Below are 16,218 nucleotides of genomic sequence, written 5' to 3' on the forward strand. Positions count from 1 at the left end.
AGGTAACTTTTTTTTATTCTTTCTTACTTCTCTTCTAACATCTGTATATTTGTACATCTGTGCACCTGTAATGCTCCTGTAATTTCTTTTGGGATCAATAAAGATTCTATCTATCTATCTAACTATCCTTTCAACCCCACTTCCTGCCCTCTCTCTGTAGCCTTTTGACGTCCTTACTAATCAACAACCTATCAATCTCCACTTTAAATATACCCTGTGACTTGGCCACCACAATATCGGTGGCGATGAATTCCACAGATCAGCATCCTCTGGCTAAATAATTTTTTCCTTATGTCCTTCTATTCTGAGGCTGTACCCTCTTGTCCGAGACTCCCCTACTAAAGGCACCACGATGAGGTGATGCGCAGTGCTGGCTATGTGCAGAGAAGGAGGGGAATGCCTTTGCACAATCTTGCATTCACCCTAGTGTACGTCCCCCGACAGCTCTCAATATACTGAAGGATAGACGAGGCTTTCTCCAATCGTGTGCTCTTGGAGGAGATACGATGTCAACCATGTATTTATGATGCGTGGATGTGCTGTTCAGGGAAGAAAGTCATGTGGCCCATCAATGTTTCATAGGGTGAGTCTCCCTCCGCACTCTCCTGACACACTCCCAGGGACGGAATCAGGAGGGAGGATCACACTCCCAGCAATAGGGTCTGGTGGTGTGAGGCTCTATCTATCACTCACTCCCAGGGACAGGGTCAGACACAGGGTGGGGCTCCCTCCACACCGTCCCGTCACACACTCCCGGGGACAGGGTGAGGCTCCCTCCACACCGTCCCGTCACACACTCCCAGGGACAGGGTCAGACACAGGGTGAGGCTCCCTCCACACCGTCCCGTCACACACTCCCAGGAACAGGGTCAGACACAAGGTGAGGCTCCCTCCACACCGACCCATCACACATTCCCAGGGACAGGGTCAGACACAGGGTGGGGCTCCCTCCACACCGTCCCGTCACACACTCCCGGGGACAGGGTGAGGCTCCCTCCACACCGTCCCGTCACACACTCCCAGGAACAGGGTCAGACACAAGGTGAGGCTCCCTCCACACCGACCCATCACACATTCCCAGGGACAGGGTCAGACACAGGGTGAGGCTCCCTCCACACTGTCCCGTCACACACTCCCAGGGACAGGGTCAGACACAGGGTGAGGCTCCCTCCACACCGTCCCGTCACACACTCCCAGGGACAGGGTCAGACACAGGGTGAGGCTCCCTCCACACCGTCCCGTCACACACTCCCAGGAACAGGGTCAGACACAAGGTGAGGCTCCCTCCACACCGACCCATCACACATTCCCAGGGACAGGGTCAGACACAGGGTGAGGCTCCCTCCACACTGTCCCGTCACACACTCCCAGGGACAGGGTCAGACACAGGGTGAGGCTCCCTCCACACCGTCCCGTCACACACTCCCAGGGACAGGGTCAGACACAGGGTGAGGCTCCCTCCACACCGTCCCGTCACACACTCCCAGGGACAGGGTCAGACACAGGGTGAGGCTCCCTCCACACCGTCCCGTCACACACTCCCAGGAACAGGGTCAGACACAAGGTGAGGCTCCCTCCACACCGACCCATCACACATTCCCAGGGACAGGGTCAGACACAGGGTGGGGCTCCCTCCACACCGTCCCGTCACACACTCCCGGGGACAGGGTGAGGCTCCCTCCACACCGTCCCGTCACACACTCCCAGGAACAGGGTCAGACACAAGGTGAGGCTCCCTCCACACCGACCCATCACACATTCCCAGGGACAGGGTCAGACACAGGGTGAGGCTCCCTCCACACTGTCCCGTCACACACTCCCAGGGACAGGGTCAGACACAGGGTGAGGCTCCCTCCACACCGTCCCATCACACACTCCCAGGGACAGGGTCAGGGACAGGGTGAGGCTCCCTCCACACCGTCCCGTCACACACTCGCCAGGACAGGGTCAGACAGAGGGTGAGGCTCCCCCTGCACCGGGGGTGCATGCTTGTTCAGAGCAGAGGCATCTAATGACCCTCAGTCACATTTCAAGTTGACCCCAGTCCCCCTCCTGCCCTTGCTCACCTGTGGTCACACTGCTCTTCGTGTCAGTGGCATCTGGCGGCTCTGGGACCTTCTGCTTCTCGCTCACGACGTTGGACGAAGCCGGATTGCCTCTCCCAGTGATCAGAGCTCTCGGCTGGTCCGGTATTTGCTGAACCTCCTTGGTCTCTGTGTCTGTGAGATCCATCTGTGGGGAGCAGGGAGAATGAGTTAAACTGGAAACTGTGTTTGGGGAAGAGAGGCAGGAACACCAGAGATACTGGAAAACACACACACACACACACACACACACACACACACACACACACACACACACACACACACACACACACACACACACACACACACACACACACACACACACACACACACACACACACACACACACACACAGTAAACGGTCAATGTATTTCGGACCAACACCCTTCATCAGGACTGGTCTCAGCCTAAAACATTAGAAACATAGAAAACCTACAGCACAGTACAAGCCCTTCGGCCCACAAAGCTGAGCCAAACATGTCCTTATCTTAAAAATTACCTAAGGTTACCCATAGCCCTCTATTTTTCTGAGTTCCATGTACCTGTCCAGGAGTCTCTTAAAAGACCCTATCGTATCCACCTCCACCACCGTCGCCGGCAGCCCATCCCACACACTCACCACTCTCTGTGTAAAAATCTTACCCCTGACATCTGCTCTGTACCCATTTCCAAGTACCTTAAAACTGTGCCGTCTTGTGTTAGCCATTTCATTTCTGGGAAAATGCCTCTGACTATCCACACGATCAATGCCTCTTATCATCTATTACATTTCTGTCAGGTCACCTTTCAGCCTCCACCGCTCCAAGGAGAAAAGGCCGAGTTCATTCAACCTTGGCATGCTCCCCAATCCAGGCAACATACTTGCAAATCTCCTCTGCAGCCTTTCTATGGTTTCCACATCCTTCCTGCAGTGAGGCAACCAGAACTGAGCACAGTATTCCAAATGGGGTCTGACCAGGGTCCTATATAGCTGCAACATTACCTCTCAGCTCTTAAACTCAATCCCACGATTGATGAAGGCCAATACACCATACGCCTTCTTAACCACAGTGTCAACCTGTGCAGCAGCTTTGAGTGTCCTATGGACTCGGACCCCAAGATCCCTCTGATCCTCCACACTGCCAAGAGTCTTACCATTAATACTATATTCTGCCATTATACTTGACCTACCAAAATGAACCACCTCACACTTATCTGGGTTCAACTCCATCTGACATTTCTCAACCCAGTTCTGCATCCTATCAATGTCCCGTTGTAACCTCTGACAGCCCTCCACACTATCCACAAGACCCCCAACCTTTGTGTCATCAGCAAATTTACTAACCCATCCCCCCCATTTCCTCATCCAGGTCATTTATAAAAATCACAAAGAGTAGGGGTCCCAGAACAGATCCCTGAGGCACACCACTGGTCACCGACCTCCATGCAGAATATGACACGTCCACAACCACCCTTTGCCTTCTGTGGGCAAGCCAGTTCTGGATCCACAAAGCAATGTCCCCTTGGATCCCATGCCTCCTTACTTTCTCAATAAGCCTTGTATGGGGTACCTTATCAAAATGCCTTGCTGAAATCAATATACACTACATCTACTACTCTTCCTTCATCAATGTGTTTAGTCAGATCCTCAAAAAATTCAATCAGGCTCGTAAGGCACGACCTGCCTTTGACAAAGCCATGCTGACTATTCCTAATCATATTATACCTCTCCAAATGTTCATAAATCTCAAAACATTGACTATTTATTCCCCTCTGTAGATGCTGCTGGACTTTGAGTTCCTGTGAGATTTTGCAGGCAGACTGCACTAGAGCACCCTGAGCGTATTTTCTGCAGTACACACCTTAGCAGCCACTCTACGAGGTACACCTGTACACCTCTTCATTAAGGCAAATATTTAATCTGCCAATCACTTGACAACAATTAAATGCATAAAAGCACGCAGACATGTCAAGAGGTTCAGTTGTTGTTCAGACCAAACATCAGAATGGGGAAGAGATGTGTTCTGAGTGAGTTTGACCCTGGAATGATTGTCGGTGCCAGACGGGGTGGTTTGAGTATCTCGGGAACTGCTGGTCTCCTGGGACTTTCACGCACGACAGTCGCTGGAGTTCACAGAGGGTGGTGAGAAAGACGTGAAAAGCAATCCACTGTGTGGCAGTTCTGTGGGCAAAAACACCCTTTAGTGCGAGAGGTCGGTGGTTCAAGCCGACAGGAAGGAGACAGTCAAGTTTAGTCATTTACATGTCAAACGAGACAACGTTTCTCAGGACCAGGGTGTAAAACGTAGTAGCAACATGATACGCATAAGAAAGAAAGTGCATAAATTAATTAAATATTGTCAGGTACAGAACAAATTAACAGGTGACACTTTGAATGTGATACGGCGGGGAGTTCACAAGCCACACGTTACAACAGTGGCGTGCAGAAGAGCATCTCTGAACCTAGGTAAAAAGTTAAAGTCTGTCCCGAGCCTTTGTGGCCCATTAGGCCGGTGCTTCTGCTGGTTTCCGTGGCGACTGAGAGTACGAGACTCCCCCCCCCCCCCCCCCCCCCGGATAGGACGCCAGTCTATCACGAGGTTAACCCCCAGCATTTTGCCCGTACCCATTTTCAGCTGGGGCAGTGTATGGTTAAATGCCTTGCTCTAGGACACAATAAGTTGCCTCGGCTGGGGCTCAAACTCACGACCTTCAGTCGCTAGACCAACGCCTTAACCACTTGGCCACGTGCCAGATGCTCTGAACCTACAACATGTCAAATGTTGAAGAGGATGGGCTACAGTAGCAAAAGACCAGGCACGTGCACTTGGTGGCCACTGTATTTGGTACAGGAGGCACTTAATAAAGTGGCCACTGAATGTACAGTAAATGCTTTAAGTACAGTGGATTCCCGTTAATTGAGCCATCAACTATTCGGGGCAGCCGCTTATTTGGGACAAATCTTAAAGAACAAAAACTAATGGAGAAAATTCCCTTTGTTTATTTGGGACAAAATGCTGCCTAATTGGACAGGAGACTGTTGCCAAACAGCTTCTAATCAGCATCAGACACATGCACCTGTGTGGCCATTAGACTGTGTTTAGAGTGAATTGTTTTTAAATAGCAACAGTTGAGTGTCTTTCTGTCCAAAAATCTGTGATTTTTGTCACTATCAGTTGGCGAGAAACAAGCAGTGAGACAATTCAGAACTGTTTTGCTCGCTGCGGTTTCAAGCATGCAGGCTTGGAGATGCCAGAAAAGTCGGGAGTGAAAATGAAACAACTTCATTCATTCAACAAGTTCGGAACTACCAAGAATTTGAAGGTATCAACAATCATCTTGAATGTTGCAATGATAAGGAGGATTTGGAGGATGCAGTTATTGAAAGCACTGTGTGAAGGCAGTCTGTTATCCGCATGAGCTGTCTGCACTGATTTTGTTCATTTGCAGCCAATCAAACAATCACTGCAGTGTGCACTGGATGAGTACCTCTATCAGTAACTAATACATAGTTTTATAACACTGTCGAGGTATTGTAGTACATCTACCTTTCACCACCCCCTGCATCCCCTCCTCCTTCCCTTTCTCCTCTAGTCCACTCTGATCAGATTCCTTCTTCTCCAGCCCTTGACCTCCACCCCCCCCCCCACCCCAACCTGGCTTCACCTATCACCTTCCAGCTAGCTTCCTTCCCCTCCCCCACCACCTTTTCTGGCATCTTCCCCTTCCTTTCTAGTCCTGAGGAAGGGTCTCGGCCCGGGATGTCATGTGTTCATTCATTTCCGTAGATGCCGTTTTGTATATGCTGCTTCGGTCGTGCTCTACGTTGTCCTGTATTTCATCTAAATACATAACTTCTTACTCAGTTACAAAAGTAGTTTTTTAAATACCTTTTTAACTATTTCCATGAAACCTGCTAATTGGGGTAGCCGCATAATTGGGCCAAAATGAACTGGCCCGGTTAACTGGAATCCACTGTATACATTAAATGCTGAAACTGTAGTCTTTTGTTCAGAGAAATATGAATCCTGAATATCACTCCCTTTAATGTACCCTGAGCAGGTTACTTCCTGTAAAACACCCAGTATTGTGAACAGGGAGATATCATTCGCTACAAACTCCATCAAGAAAACCAACAGAGAGGCTCCCCAGGTACATTTGCATAGACGGTTTGAACCACAAACAGTCTGCATGTTGGGAATGCGCCCTCAACCAAATTCCCACTGGCAGCCATGGATCCTTCCTGCGGTTCTCCCAAACATTTGTTCTTACGTGCAGGTCAGTGTTCATAAGCTGGGAGGACCTGTACTATATAATAGAGGTATTGTATCCACAGGGATCTGTAAATCAGAGACTAGATTTCACTCAGGGACATCCTTCCAATTGTTACAAATAGGTAAGTAAGACATGCACAGGACAATTACTGCTCGCAGTATTCCCCACGGAGCGCAGGAACTCGCAGAGACACAATGCACGGGGATCAAGATATTCTGCAAACGCTGGAAATATTGAGCAACACACAAAAAAATGGAGGAGGAACTTGGCAGGTTGGGCAGCACCTAATAAATAGTTGATGTTTTGGGCTGAGGCTGGGCAGCATTTTGTGTGTGAATCTCTGTGCAGACGGGAGAGGGAGCTCACCATATCCCACACACCATGTGGAGTGACTCTGGCCTCACGTGTAACATAAAAAGGTGGGGCGAGGGGAAGGTGGCTCGTTAAAAGGTGATAGGTGAAGCCAGGTGGGTGGGAAAGGTAAAGGGCTGGAAAGGAAATCTGATAGGAGAGAAGAGTGGACCATAGGAGAAAGGGAAAGAGGAGGGGACCCGGGAGGAAAAGGCCAGGGTGGGGTATGGAAGAAGAGGGGAGGAAGAGGGGAATTTTTTACCGGAAGGAGAAATCAATATTCATGCCATTGTGTTGAAGGCTACCCAGATGGAATAAAAGGTGTTGCCCCTGCACCCTGTGGGTGGCCTCATCTTGGCACAAAAGGACCAACGTATCAGAACAGGAATGAGAATTAGAATTAAAATGTCTGGCCACCAGGAAGTTCTATTTTTGGCGGATGGAGCAGAGGTGCAGAGGTGATGAAAGCAGCACGTCAATTTACGACGGGTCTCGCCGGCGTAGAGGAGGCCGCGTCAGCAACTCTGGACGCGAGAGATGACCCGAGCAGATTCGCAGATTCACTGTGTTACGTCCGAACCAAACTTCATCACTTTACACATCACCTGTCTGAGTTAAATTCCCGCGGCGTTCCCTTTTCCTTCTTTCCCAGATGATCAGCATCCTGTTGTAACCTTAAACAAACTCTTACACCGAAAACAAAATGCTGGAGGAGCTCAGCAGGTCAGGCAGAACCTATGGGGAGAAATGAATAGAGGACAATTCAGGCTGTGACCCTTCTGAAATATCAGCTGTTCACTTCCCTCCACAGATGCTGTCTGACCTGCTCGGTTCCTCCAGCATTTTTGTACGTTGTTCCCAATTTCCAGTGTCTCCAACTTTCTTCAGTGTCTACTGTATCACAGGGTAATTAATCACATTCTCATCCAAATCAGTATGACAGACAGAAGAGGGACTCAAGGAAAATCCCTGCTGCACAACCCCAATCTAAAAAGCACGTCTCCCCCACCACCCTCTCCCTGCCACCAAGTCAATTTTGTTTTTAGTTGGCGAGTTCATCCTGGATCCCTTGTGTTCTAAACTCCTGAACCAGCACTATCACACAGGATCCTGTTACAATAACCTCTCACTCAGTGTCAACAAGTCCAAGGAGATGGTTATTGACCTCAGGAGGAGGAAACCAGAGGTCAATGGGCCAGCCCTTACTGGAGGATCAGAGGTGAAGAGGGTTCAACAACTTTAAATTCCTCAGTGTTAACACTTCAGAGGATCTGTCCCAGATCCAGCATGTAAGTGCCATTACAAGGAAAGCACTTCTTTCTTAGAAGTTTGTAAAGAGTTGGCATGTTATCTAAACTTTGACAGTCTTCCACTGATGGTTGCATCACAGCCTGTTATGGAAACACTAACGCCTTTGAACAGAAAATCCTACAAAATGTGGTTGATGCATCCCAGTCTATCACAGGCAAAGCCCAGCACACAATTGAACACATCTGCAGTACATGAAACGCTGTCACAAGAAAGCAGCATCCATCATCAAGGACCCCCACCACCCAGGCCATTCTCTCCTCTGGTTGCTGCTATCAGGAAGAAGGACACACACCACCAGGTTCAGGAACAGTTATTAACCCTCAACCATCAGGCTCTCGAAGCAGAGGCAATAACTTCACTTGCCCTGCCACTGAACTGTTCCCACTTCCTATGGACTCACTTTCAAGGACTTTTCATCTCATGTTCTCGATATTTATTGGTTATTTGTTTCTTATTATTAATTTTCTCATTTTTTCATTGTTTCTTTCTATTTGCTGTGAATACCCACAAGAAAACAAATCTCATTCACATTTGTACTCCTAAGTAATAACAAATTTACTTAGAAGGCCTTGCTAAAGTCTGCATAAAGAGTGTCTACCACTTTGTCCACGCGAATCCTCTTGATAAACCTCTGAAAACTGATTCAGATTTTCCCAGGCATAAAGCCATGCCTAAGTAATCCTTGCCTTTCCAAATGCAAGTGATTCCAGTCTTTCAGAACGTCTTCCAGTAGCTCTACACGCCTCCACCCCACTGTTGTAAGACTCACTGCCCTACAGCTCCTTGGCCCTTCTTAAATAGAGACACACTAGCCACCTCCAGTCTTCCGGTATTTTGTAACGAAGCTACAAAAATGCCTGTCAGACCCCAGCCGGATTCTCACCCTGGAACACCGACTGTCCACGTCTCCCCACAGATGCTGCCTGACCCATTGAGTTCCTCCAGCAGCTCAGTTCTTTTCTTGCCCCGGCATCCCCCTCCCATGACCCCTACAACACTCCAGGATACAACTGGTCCAGCTCTGAGGATTTATCCAGCCTCCTGTGTTTCAAGATCTCCAGCGGCGCCACCTTCGGGCTGTTGATATGCTCCACGACTTGATAGTCTCCCAGCCCTGAACTCGACAGCTTCTCCATGGTAAACACAGAGAAGGTGTTAATTAAAACCCTTGTCCGTTTCTCAAAGCTCTGCTCACAAGTTAGCACATTGATCCATAAATTCAGGTACTCTCGCTACCTACAGTTAACATATGTGGAATTACACCTACCCACCTATGTTATACTCTATGATGCAGGAGTCATTATATTCTATCATAGATTGGGGGCAGCATTCTCCAAATTATACAGGCTCTGTAACAGACATCTACGCCACACAAACTCTATTATGCTCCGTAACACACTGGGTCATTATTCTTTATAGTATTAATGATCATAATACCAATTTATTACAATATAAAAACATACATAATACAACATCAGTCAGACCAAAGAATTGGTTGTTGGGCTTCAAAAAGGGTAGGACGAGGGAACACACACAAGTCCTCACCGAGGGATCAGAAGCGGAAGGAGTCAACATCTCTGAAGATCTTTCCTGGGCCCAACATTTCAATGCAGCACAAAGGCACAACAGCTATATTTCATCAGGAGTTTGAGGAGAATTGGCACTCGCAAATTTCTACAGGTGTACGGTGGAGATCGTTTTAACTGGCTGCATCACCGTCTGGTATCGGGGGTGGGGGCACTATTGTACAGGATAGAATAAACTGCAGAGGGTTGTAAGCTCAGTCAGCTCCATCATGGGCACCAGCCTCTGTAGTATCCAGGACATCTTCAAGGAGCGATGCCTCAAAAAGGCAGCATTAAGAACCCCCATCGCCCAGGTTACCATCAGGGAGAAGGTACAGGAGCCTGAAGACACACACTCAGCGATTCAGGAACAGCTTCTTCCCCTCTGCCATCAGGGAGGAGGTACAGGAGCCTGAAGACACACACTCAGCGATTCAGGAACAGCTTCTTCCCCTCTGCCATCAGGGAGGAGGTACAGGAGCCTGAAGGCACACTCTCAATGATTCAGGAACAGCTTCTTCCCCTCTGCCATCAGGGAGGAGGTACAGGAGCCTGAAGGCACACACTCAGCGATTCAGGAACAGCTTCTTCCCCTCCGCCATCAGGGAGGAGGTACAGGAGCCTGATCAGCGATTCAGGAACAGCTTCTTCCCCTCCGCCATCAGGGAGGAGGTACAGGAGCCTGAAGACACACACTCAGCGATTCAGGAACAGCTTCTTCCCCTCCGCCATCAGGGAGGAGGTACAGGAGCCTGAAGACACACACTCAGCGATTCAGGAACAGCTTCTTCCCCTCTGCCATCAGGGAGGAGGTACAGGAGCCTGAAGACACACACTCAGCGATTCAGGAACAGCTTCTTCCCCTCTGCCATCAGGGAGGAGGTACAGGAGCCTGAAGGCACACACTCAACGATTCAGGAACAGCTTCTTCCCCTCTGCCATCAGGGAGGAGGTACAGGAGCCTGAAGGCACACACTCAGCGATTCAGGAACAGCTTCTTCCCCTCCGCCATCAGGGAGGAGGTACAGGAGCCTGAAGGCACACACTCAACGATTCAGGAACAGCTTCTTCCCCTCTGCCATCAGGTAGGAGGTACAGGAGCCTGAAGGCACACACTCAGCGATTCAGGAACAGCTTCTTCCCCTCTGCCATCAGGGAGGAGGTACAGGAGCCTGAAGGCACACACTCAACGATTCAGGAACAGTTTCTTCCCCTCTGCCATCAGGGAGGAGGTACAGGAGCCTGAAGACACACACTCAGCGATTCAGGAACAGCTTCTTCCCCTCTGCCATCAGGGAGGAGGTACAGGAGCCTGAAGACACACACTCAGTGATTCAGGAACAGCTTCTTCCCCTCTGCCATCAGGGAGGAGGTACAGGAGCCTGAAGGCACACACTCAACGATTCAGGAACAGCTTCTTCCCCTCTGCCATCAGGGAGGAGGTACAGGAGCCTGAAGGCACACACTCAGCGATTCAGGAACAGCTTCTTCCCCTCCGCCATCAGGGAGGAGGTACAGGAGCCTGAAGGCACACACTCAACGATTCAGGAACAGCTTCTTCCCCTCTGCCATCAGGTAGGAGGTACAGGAGCCTGAAGGCACACACTCAACGATTCAGGAACAGTTTCTTCCCCTCTGCCATCAGGGAGGAGGTACAGGAGCCTGAAGACACACACTCAGCGATTCAGGAACAGCTTCTTCCCCTCTGCCATCAGGGAGGAGGTACAGGAGCCTGAAGACACACACTCAGTGATTCAGGAACAGCTTCTTCCCCTCTGCCATCAGGGAGGAGGTACAGGAGCCTGAAGGCACACACTCAACGATTCAGGAACAGCTTCTTCCCCTCTGCCATCAGGGAGGAGGTACAGGAGCCTGAAGGCACACACTCAGCGATTCAGGAACAGCTTCTTCCCCTCCGCCATCAGGGAGGAGGTACAGGAGCCTGAAGGCACACACTCAACGATTCAGGAACAGCTTCTTCCCCTCTGCCATCAGGTAGGAGGTACAGGAGCCTGAAGGCACACACTCAGCGATTCAGGAACAGCTTCTTCCCCTCTGCCATCAGGGAGGAGGTACAGGAGCCTGAAGGCACACACTCAACGATTCAGGAACAGCTTCTTCCCCTCTGCCATCAGGGAGGAGGTACAGGAGCCTGAAGGCACTCACTCAACGATTCAGGAACAGCTTCTTCCCCTCTGCCATCAGGGAGGAGGTACAGGAGCCTGAAGGCACACACTCAGCCATTCAGGAACAGCTTCTTCCCCTCTGCCATCCGATCTCTGAATGGACATTGAACCCATGATCACTACCTCCCCATTTTTTCAAATTATATTTTTGCATTATTATTTAATTTCACTATTTAATATCCAGATACTTATTGTAATTCACAATTTTTGTTACTGTTATCATGTATTACGATGTACTGCTACTGCAAAGACAACAATTTTCACGATATATGCCGATGATATTAAACCTGATTCTGATTCTAAAATAAATTACAGTAACAGAAATAGCTCTGCCTTTCGTCGGCTTACCATTACTCCCTGCAATACATAGAGTCTGTTATCGTCTCACGATACAGTCACTGCCTGTGGTGGAAGCAGATACGATAGTTTGAGCATTTAACCGGCCGGTAGTGTAGAACCGGACTTCGCGGCGAATGGTCCGGGATACGAATCCAGCCGACTCCTCTGCACGCTTTCCATCCGTGCTGGGTCGAGTGTCGAGCTAGCAACTTGGCCTCGTAAAAACAGATAAGTGCTATGGAAGCGGCAAAAACTGCCACAAGGCACAAGGAGGAACAACAACGATGAGCAGGCAGGGGAATGGCTGCGTATACCAGCATGGCCGTGGCTTGGCACAATGCAGGTCTTGTGTTCACCCGTTACTCTCTAAAACAGACAGCTGTGGTTACTCTCCATCCTACCCATCATGATTGGCCGTGGGCGATCACGGACTTTGACCACGATTGTTCTTGGCAAAGGTTTCTGCAGAAGTGGTTTGTCATTGCCTTCTTCTGGGGGAGGCAATATTCCCTGCGTACACGGCGGGGGGGGGCATTATTTTTGACACAGGAGCCATTATCCTTTGCAACACACAGCTCAGAGTTACAGCAGGCATCAGGCCTTTCACCCTTACACATTCATACTGACCAAGATGTCTTCCTAGGCTAGTCCCATTTACTGCCCATAACCCACTTCTTATCCACGCACCACAGTTTTATAAATGATTGCATGTTAATGCATTAATTACCATTACATTGATATTTTGTAGTACAGGATTATGAGAGTGTTTCTTTTGAACTCAGTAACTTTCAGATGAACCAGGGTTTTGTGTGTGTGTGTGTGTGTGTGTGTGTTTGAGTGTGAGTGTGTGTGTGTGTGTGTGTGAGTGTGAGTGTGTGTTTGAGTATGAGTGTGTGTGAGTGTGTGTTTGAGTGTGAGTGTGTGTGAGTGTGTGTGTGAGTGTGTGTTTGAGTGTGTGTGTGAGTGTGAGTGTGTGTGAGTGTGAGTGTGAGTGTGAGTGTGTGAGTGTGAGTGTGAGTGTGTGTTTGAGTGTGAGTGTGTGTGTGAGTGTGTGTGAGTGTGAGTGTGAGTGTGTGAGTGTGTGAGTGTGTGAGTGTGTGAGTGTGAGTGTGAGTGTGTGTGTGAGTGTGTGTGTGAGTGTGTGTGTGTGTGAGTGTGAGTGTGTGAGTGTGAGTGTGTGTGTGTGTGTGTGTGTGTGTGTGTGTGTGTGTGTGTGTGTGTGTGTGTGTGTGTGTGTGTGGTTTGAAGTGGGAATGGTGAAGTCTCCAGGGAATGGGAATGGGAGAGCTTTGGGGCAGGTTAGAAGGCCAACGAACAAGTGTGTGCCCCAGTGAGCCTCAGGGGTAGGGGGAGTGCGGAGACAAGTGAGTCCCGGACAAGCATGGGGCACGTCCCCTTGAACCGGATGCTGAAGCCTGGGGGTGGGGTGGGGTTCTGGGATGGTGGGAGAGCAGATGATCAGAATTTCAATGTACACCTGGGGGGACTGCTATTGTCAATAATACTGTTGGTCTCCACCCAGGGGTCTCCTGCTACCACCTCCCACCCCCCCCACCCCCACCACCACAGCCTCCACCCCTGATCCACGTAGGTTTCTGTTGTTGAACGTCTCACTGATCTGCGGTTTCTCGTAGCTGTGGCTGGCTGGGGCTTCAGACCTGCCCAGTGCCTCTGCCTCCCACTACTGCTCCCGCCCCAGCTGCCTCTGCCTGCCTTTCCGTTCCCTCGGGCACCGTCGGCTCTGTGGGGAGAGCACAGCTGCATTACCTGGCTCATCCTTTGCCTTGTTCTGCACTGCCAGTCCCATCTCATAGCCTCTCTCATCCACCCTGATTCTCCCACCCCTCAGCCAGGGGCAATTCCAGCCGCCAATTAACCCTAGGAGAAACCCGCGAGGTCAAAGAGTGAACATGCTTCAGCGGTGACCCACCGCTCGGAAATTTGGTCAAACCTCCTGCACCCACTTTCACTTTACACGGGGTGGTTTGAGCGTTAAGTTTCAAGTTCAAATTTCATTTATTATCAAAGTACGCATGCAGTATAAAACCCTGGAATTCTTGCCATAGACAGCCGTGAAAGAAAGAAACCCGTCGGAAGACATGCAAAAAATAACGGATTTTGCAAATGGCAAAATAAACGAGCGAGAAACACAGAATATTAAACATCAAACCACAGAGTCATTGAAACAGTTTAGAAATATTCAGTTTAGTTCAGTTCCATCCGATCTTTTAGCGCTGTGTCATTTGTCGACTGCAGGCCACAGAGCCAGTCTGCCCAGATCTGAGTCCCTGCAATAACCCTGGGAGGGAAGGGGAGGTGGGTTGTGTTGTAGGGAGTTTGGGGAAGGACAGGGAATCTTTTTGAGGGGTGTGAAATCCTGAGGGAGGGGGGAATTCAATGGGGGATGTGCTGAGAGGTTGAGAATCCAGGTGGGGGGGGGCGGTGGAGACATGGTCTCAGGCTGTGATTACCTGGCTAAGATGGAGACTGGGAGGGATTTCCTCTCCAGATAGCTTTGGCAGATCTTCTAAATACACTGAGGGGAAAGTAGCAACTACAGAGAGAATTGGGGTCCCCCTCAAAGAACAAATTGGACATCTTGGTGTGGAGTCCTCAATGAGTATTTCTCCTCTGCTTTTACCATGGGGAAGTAGCAGAAGTCCTTGCAACTTGGGATAGTTGATGGGACTATCTTGAGGAAGGTCTACATTACAGCAGAGGAGGTTCTTGATGTCTTAAAATAAATTAAGGTAGATAAATCTCTGGGGCATGACCACTGGAATGCTGTGGTAAGCCAGAGAAGAGATTTCAGGAACCCTGGTGAATATAAATATGCATCATTGTTGGTGACGGGTGAGGTACTAGAGGACCAGCAGGTGACTAATGTTGTAGCTTTATAAAAAAGGGTTGCAAGAAAGCCCGGGAACTATAGACCAGTTAGCCAGACACTTGCTGTAGGACATTTACTGGGGGCTTTCTGCGGGATTTTATGTGTGCGTGCATGTATTTGGAATAATTAGCATGGCTTTGGGGGTGGGAGATGACGTCTCGTGATTTTGATTGAGTTTCCTGGAAAAATGGCCGAAAAGGTCATTGAGGGCAGGGTGGTAGATTTAGTTTGTATGGACTTAAGCAAGACTTTTGAAAAGGTTCCACACGGAAGGCTGCCATGGGAAGTTGGATTGCATGGGACACAGGAAGAGCTGGCAAATTGCAAACAAAATTGGCTTGATGGTAGGAAGCAGAGGGTGAAGGTAGAAGGTCGTTTCTTACGACTGGAAGCCCCAGGGGCTGGTGTTGGGCCCATTGCCATTTGTCATTAATATCAACAACTTGGATGAGAATCTACAGGCCAGGTTCAGTGGTGAAATAGGTTGTATCATTGACAGGAAGGTTAGTTATCAGGAGTTGTTGACCGCATTGGGGTGATGAGAAATGGCAAATGGAGCTTAATTCCGATAGGTGTGAAGTGTCGCATTGTGGGAGGACAATTCAGGGTAGGAATTTCACAGTGAACGGTAGGGAATCTTGGTTCGTGAAAGGGCCCTGTTTCTGTACTCTGTGACTCCTATAGGAGACACGGCAGACTGGAGATACTGGGACCTGAAGCAAAGAACAATCTGCTGGAGAAACTGAGCAGGTAAAGCACCACTGACCAGGGGAGGAGAAAACTGCCCCATTTTGGATAGAACCCTTTAATTCTCTCCCACATAAAGTGGCGGGGGCCAGATTACTGGATATATTCAAGGCCGAGAGGGAGTGGAGAGGTGAGTTTGATGGTGAAGGTGGCTGAACAGCAGATCTAAGGTGATCTTATCAAACAGGGAAGCAGAGACAAGGGATGGAGTAACTGACCCTTACTCCGAACTCTGATCCTCCAAAACCCAAGTCCGCAAACCAGGAGCAGTTCCCATCCTGGGAGGGAGCAATGGAGTGAACACAGTGGTTCTGTCTCCACTTGGAATGGAGAGTCTTGAACAAACCTTCCTCACTGAGGGTGTTCGCAGATCCTGCAGTCACCTGCCCCGCTGGCGATGGGTGCTCAGATGCTGATTATCCGCATGGGAGACATGGACACATCCTGGGACTCCAGGAGAAAAAGGGATGTGAGATTCTGGAGGATGACTG

This window comes from Hemitrygon akajei, chromosome 25 (assembly GCF_048418815.1).
Source record: "Hemitrygon akajei chromosome 25, sHemAka1.3, whole genome shotgun sequence".
Classification (NCBI taxonomy): domain Eukaryota; kingdom Metazoa; phylum Chordata; class Chondrichthyes; order Myliobatiformes; family Dasyatidae; genus Hemitrygon; species Hemitrygon akajei.